This window comes from Olea europaea, unplaced genomic scaffold (genome assembly GCF_002742605.1).
Source record: "Olea europaea var. sylvestris unplaced genomic scaffold, O_europaea_v1 scaffold2305, whole genome shotgun sequence".
Taxonomy (NCBI): Eukaryota; Viridiplantae; Streptophyta; class Magnoliopsida; order Lamiales; family Oleaceae; genus Olea; species Olea europaea.
The window spans coordinates 30557-37784 of NW_019241142.1; the positions used below are offsets into that span (position 1 = coordinate 30557).

A 7228-nucleotide genomic window follows, 5' to 3' on the forward strand; every position below is an offset into this window, starting at 1 on the left:
ACCCATTTGGGATGCCATCGATTCTCACTAGTTCAAGAACGCCCTCAAGCACTCCGCGAGTCTTCTCACCAAATACCCAAATAATCCCTGTGCTCTTGTAAGTTTGTCAGCCCATCCCCGCTTATTTTCTTTTTAGTTTCATTTTCTTCATTATTTATTTGTGATAGGTAAACGTGAATGTTGGTGATCAGTATTCAAATTATGATTGCACATATTCCATTCTTTGGATAGTATTGATGTTAAATATTGGAAATTTTACTCACGTCTTGGGCGTATAGATGACAAATGTTGTTATGGTTTTATTAGATCACATGTCAATGATAAGCTTGATTTTATCGTGCTATATTTATCATTAAATGATACATATGTAACTTCTGAATCGACATCCAATTTGTCATTTGCCAGGGTCCTAACTGGTAAGTCTAATCACGTGGTGGCGTTATACCGGGAAAATGGAAGTATTGGAATATATGATGCATTGCGTTGATTTCTGATTTAACTATACAAGTTAGTACTTGGATACCAGATTAGTCGCAAGTCAGTGATTGAGTCAATAATAAGCTCATCATTGATATTCATGGACCAAAGCCGAACAACTTTAGATAATAAGTTCCTAACAGATCCCGGAATTACTCCTAATGAAAGCACAAACCTTGTAATGCTCCTCAAGGCTGGTTTTGTTTTCCGTCTATTTTCTATATGCCCAAATGAAGCTAGGCTTTTCTTCTTTATATGTTGTACTTGGCTCATCCAGGCCCTCCCCTCATCGTTGCATGTGATTTGTTGAATGAGATGAAGAAGATGGATTGGGTTCCTTCTGAGGGTACAATTACAAATGTGATTATTACATGTGTGAAGCAGAGGAATAACTGAGGCGTTAAAGCTTAAGGATGAGATGATAAGTAGGGGATATACGATCAATTTTGTTGTTGCTACAAGCTTGATGAAAGGGTACTGTCAGCTAGGAGATTTAAACAGTGCTTTAGAATTGTTTGATAAGCTTGATTCTTGGAAATTGTAGGAAAGGGAACATGGATATAGCATTAGACTTACTATGCAAGATGCTACAAAAGAACTTGAAGGCTAATCTCGTCACATATGGTATATTGATAGAAGGATATTTCAAGATGGGTGAGTGTGAACAAGATAGATGGATAACACATATATGTGATTTGGAATGCCGCGCTGTGATTTGGCATAACGTGTGTCCACAGCAATCAACTCATGGGAGCCTTGCATGTTAGGATGATGTAATTCACATCACTAAATGATCAGGAATGTCTTTTATTTCAATTGGTAAAGTCGGTGTAATATAGTGCTAATAATTCATTAGAGGGCTAAGGTCCTCTTCGTATGAGGATTTCCAACTTGAATCATGTTGCATGACTTAGCTTATAGTAAACTAATTACTTTATTTTTTGGAATGTTTAATGGCATGATGATGCTATGTGTCCACATAAGTGACCTTTGTTTGCAAGTGATGAATGAGATGTGATTTTTCATTGAATGGTGTCTTGTATGTGATAAATGGAACGTCTTTTTATTATTATTATTATTATTATTATTATTATTATTATTATTATTATTAATTTATTTATTTATTTATTTATTTTGTGCTTTGGAAATGTGTCTTATTTTCTACTGCATCAATTCCATATCTAGCAGGCTCATCATAATAGCAAAACAATGTCTAGAAGGCCCACTTCCACTCGTCACCTTACAGACAGTGGGAGCAATCCATTTGTGGGTTCATTGCATCCCAAATCACGCCCATCTCCTCTATTATCTATAGGGCATCTTTCTGTGGTAAGAGGTGGTGTCGTTATCTTGACTGGTAGGAGGTGGTGTCGTTGGCAGGGTTGCCAATCACAAACCTATGTTGGACACATTATCAGTGCTGGAAAATAATGATCTAGGATTCCTCTTATCTTCTAGTAGCTACGTTAGCACACATGATTAGATACTGGAACACTTGTAGGCAGCATAGATTTTCTTGATGCCAGCCTTGTATGTAAATTTCATGACCAGTTGAGCACGGAAAAATGAGTAAATTTAATGTGCTAATATAAATTGAAGACATCTCTGCATCCAATTGAGTGATTGATGAGTACTTAGAGAATGCGGTCATGTCATATTCATTTACACTTGGTATGTTTAAGTCATTTTATGTTGTATTTATACTTCCACAAGCTAACAATTTTCCCTTTCAAGATGTTTGATATTAGTAATTTTACGCTGAAATTCTCATTTATGATGTCTATATTGTGAATTGGTTTTCCTATTCGATCATCTTTTCAGTAGTCATTCTGCAATTACCAAGTAGAGTCTCATTCACCATTGCAAAAACATTGTTTGGTTCAATGAATCGACTTGGAAAATTTTTCCTTTTATTGTAAACTATTATCATATTAGTTGACAAGAACTTGAGTTGGAACTATGAAAAACGGAACAAAAGTATTGAAACAAGAAAAAAGACGAGTATACGTCCACTAATTGTATTATCTGATTGGTTCTTGAAGGATCGAACTTAAAAGTAAAATACAAGGGATTGTTTTACATTTGTTTGCCTCAAAAGGATTATAGACTTTTAAACTAATTTGTATGCCTGAGGTTTCAATCAAGACAATTTTTACATTTCACGAGCATGTTTTATGTTATTGAATTTCGACTAATGTTAGTGGTGGAAATGAAAAATAATTACAAATGAAATTGATTTTAAGAACTTCAAAGGTTATATTTGGATCATATTTATAAATACTCAAATCTTTTTTCATCACCACTTTATTAAAGAATGTATGGTTAAAAATGAATTATTTAATACATTTCATCAACACTCAAATCATTTTTCACCAACTTCAAAATTTATATGTTATTTAATATTATATTAACATTAAATTATTAAAATTTACTGAATAATCAGATTTCTTGAATAAAATTAAAAAAAATATTCTCAAAATTTCAAAGTAAATGCGTTTTCCAATTTTATGTTTCCAGAAATTGTTTTCAAAAATGACAAAAAGAATGGATTTCAACAATTTCAAAATAGCAACTCAAAACACAAAATTCAAAATGAATTCAAAACTCAAAACTATAAAATTGAAACACGAAGAGAACATATCCTTACCTTCCTTTGGGTTGGTGAATATCCTTATGAATTACATACACACAACCTTTCTAATATTTCAAATAAATTAATCTAGATAAGAGATGTTACTTTTGGTAACATGTAGTTTCAATTAATTTAGTTTGAAAAATTAGTTATGTTAAAGGAAACTATAATACCATAATTTTAATTGTTGAAACCTTATTATTTTATTTTTTGTTGTTTTGAATTTAATTACTTTTGGTAACATGTAGCTTCAATTAATTTAGTTTGAAAAATTAGTTATGTTAAAGGAAACTATAATACCATAATTTTAATTGTTGAAACCTTATTATTTTATTTTTTGTTGTTTTGAATTTAATACAAAAAAATAGTAAACAGGCGCTGTGGCATTGGGTTCTTTGAACACAGCGCCTGGGTGTTGCCTCGTCTCGAATCACGACAGCAGTCGCATTTGGGTACAACTATTGTAATGTCAAAAAATTACATTAAACCCAAAATTTAGATATCAAGGATTTGAAATTCACATCCCAAATTTTAGAAAAACCTAATTATGATCCTTAATACCCCAAACCCAAAGCACTGAGCCCAGGTGGGTCCGCCCCTTGCTTACTACCTTCTCTCCAAATGCGTGTAATCTAGAACTCGTCTTTTTGGTAAGCAGTAAAATGTAAAAGAATAATATTACTTGTATATAATAAATTACATAATGTCTAATTCACATGGTCAAGAGAAGGGACATAAAATACGTCTGTTCATCTTGTACAAAATTTTATTCCACACACATATAAATAATTTTCTTATATAAAACATCTTTGAAACATGCTCTTGCAAAAGCAAATCGATAAATTTTTATACAACATTAATCATCCTATGCAAATATTGATTTGTAATTGCATTTTCCAGTTTGAAAGTGCCATTAAGGATCATTAATTTTGTATATTAGCCACACATGACTTGAGTAATGTCTACCCAAACAGGGTTTAAAAATAGGAGCTTTGATAGGTGTTGCATTGACAGCAGCTGTATGGGTGAATTTTTTTAACTATCTAATGAGGCTGTGCCATGTGTTCCTTGTTTTTAAACCCTGCCAATGACCCTATTTGTGTAGAAGAACTCTTCACTCGATAAATTATTGTTCGTACTTTTGGGCAATAATGATCATTTCGCACAGTTTTAAGAATATTCAAACAAAACATGAATCATTCGCAGTTTCAGTGTTTGGAGAGTCGTACAATTGGGCATCTGGAATACATTTTACTGAAAGCCTATTATGCTAATCTAAAAACCAAAAAAGAAATAGAAAAATAAGTAACTTTTAATTTCTAAATATGTGTTGATAATTTAATTTGACTTACTCTTAAGGAAAAATATATTTTTGAAAAAATAAATCTTATATGTTTACTATTAAAATAAGTAATTTATTTATTTTTATTTTCATCTAAAAACAAAATTCAATTTAAATTTACCTTTTTATCTATAACTAAATTTAAACATACCCTTATGGGAATAATGCTTTCTTGCCATATGAATTTACCACCTTGGATTGGCCAGTGAATGATTGATAGGATTTTTTTTTATTAAATTGGCCAATGACAGACTACCATGTGGCATTCTTTCAACCACGATGGTAAAATTTCCTGGGAATGTAATGAGTAGTGACACAATATAATTACTAACAAAGATGTAGCGCCCCCTTCTCTAGAGTTTATTTTACCAAACAGACATTAATGTTTAATGAAAATTACAAAGGTAGAACTTCAAAACTTAATTCACGGAATCAAAATTTAAAAGCAGATGAGAAAATTGATTCATTAGAATTAGCTCAAACGTGCACGTTTTGAAATTATATTTTCAAACTAGTTACCTTACAAGACATGATCATAAAATTCTGTGCAACTAAAGAAAATAAAAATTAATACACATTGATTTAAATTACTTCAATCATAAGTTCATGTATATTACGAGGCTATGTAAGCAAAAGCATTTTCAGATTAGACCGTTCTAATTAAAATAAAGCCCCTTGTATATCTCTCCTCACATGAGGGGAGGGGTCCATGTCCAATTAATATGCGGGCTCTACCCCCTATGTGAGGGGGCTGTATATACAGCAGTTCCTGGCCTACCATTCATCTGTACTTTTATACTGTTATATCCAGTGTAGGAGATCACCTAAGGTCCCATTTTGGTAAGGATCCCCAAAAAAAATATCATCCATGTAAAATTTTTGAAGATAATATAAAAGAGTGAGACTTAAGCCACTATAACAAATATATTAAGAACGATAAATTGAAAGTGTTAGAGCAATAAGATTTCAATCGCCAGAAATAGAAGACGTCTTATAACACCTAGTGGAAACATATGATGACAATAAGGCATTTAGATATGCTAAAAGTTTATCTTATAATATTATGATTTTTGAGTTCTTGTTTGGCATGATTATTTGGTACAATGTATTGTCTACTAATAATAGAGTAAGAAAAATGTTACAAAATGAGGATATGTCTATTGGCGCTACTTTTAGTAACTTGAAAGTACTTATTTCATTTTTTGAAATAGATAGAGAAATTGAATTTGATCTGAAAAGATAACCCTTAAAGAAATTGCTACTTAAGAGGATTTGAACCTATATGTTATGTGTTGGAAATGTGTCTTCGCAAGGAAAGAAATGGAGAAGAAACAAAGAAAAAAAAACAGGAACAAGATATCAAGATGAAGGTTTGAACACGTGATCGTTATCCTCAAACCATATTTGTCTCTTCTAATGTTGAAATTAAGTGATTATAGGGTTTACGGCAAATGGTTTGTAGGAATAATCAATCATTGTCAATGATTTAACACTTAATCACTTAATGAAATCCTCAAAACTTAAGAACACAAATGGTATGAATTTGATTGAAAGAAATTGGATTGTTTTGTGGAATGAAAGTAAATCACGATTGCTTTCATGTGTTTTTTAATTGATCACTAATCACCTATATATATACTACAAAAACACTTCACGAATTGGTGCTAAAATAGGATGATAAGTGACAAGAAATTCAAATGTTAACGGCCATATTTGCCTTCTATGTGGGGATGGTAGTGGGTCGGGTTCCGGGGGGGGGGGGACCAAACCCTCGCTCCGCCTTAGACGGGGGCAGGGCGGCAACCTCTTTTTTTTTATTTTTATTATTATTTTTTTTTAATTTTGAGTTATGCAATTATTAGAGAATAAAATACAAATTTAAAATGGGTTTTAAACAGGTGAATTGTCCAAAAATAAATTATTTTGAATTATTTTTTTCTCTTCACGGGCAGGTTCGGGGAGGGGCGGGTTTTATTGGCCCCATTTTGGGCGAGGCTCGTCAGGACGGGGCAAGGCGGATTTTTTTTTGCCATTACTACTTTTATGCGATTGCAGCGGAGCTTAAAATTCTTGTAAATGCTAATGCGATCGACCGCATAGGCAAAGTTTTTCTCCCTTAATATCAATTTTTTGGTTCCACACTCAGTTATTGATTTTTGAGCAATCATACAGCAATCCCCGACTTGTTCAATATTCAATAAAATCTCATATTCAAAATTATACAATACTTATGCATAAAGATTAAATATTTTTCGTTTTGAATCTAACCATAGTGTAATTCAAATAAGGTGAAGTCGGAATCAAAGGTAGCGTTGAAGCTTTGAACTAGTTATTCAATGTGACAATATCAGTAAGAACACACATATAAGTATTATGCGTTCTCAAGTTTTTGAAACTCGCTTATCGTTAATATAGCCTTGCCCTCATCATTTTCAACAAATTTTTAAGAAAGAAACTCTAACTCTCTGTTGAGATAATATCACCTCGAAATTCATCTAGGTGAAGTTCTTATAGTATTCTTGTTACTTTTAGAGATATTTGTACTTAGTATCGAGCTTCATTAAGTGCTTATTGCTCAACCCTCATTTCAGTAACAACTAGTATTATATAATTAGAATAGGGTTATTGCGAATGTTATAATTTTGAGACTATCCACATATCAAATGACTTGTTGTTACACTTGGAACCCGTGAATTACTTGTTAATGACAAGCAACATTGCCATCATTGGTGGATCTCTTATTTCAAGAGTTTCAACCCCATCCTACTCGAGGTAGA

General features: G+C 32.2%; 1 long non-coding RNA gene across 1 annotated transcript; it reads left to right on the top strand.

The window, feature by feature from the left end:
* Positions 1–6: 6 nt before the first annotated feature.
* Positions 7–2251, top strand: LOC111381437. The gene is made up of 2 exons (XR_002700340.1): positions 7–97; positions 1663–2251. It is a non-coding gene; the product is annotated as an uncharacterized LOC111381437 (long non-coding RNA).
* Positions 2252–7228: the final 4977 nt, after the last annotated feature.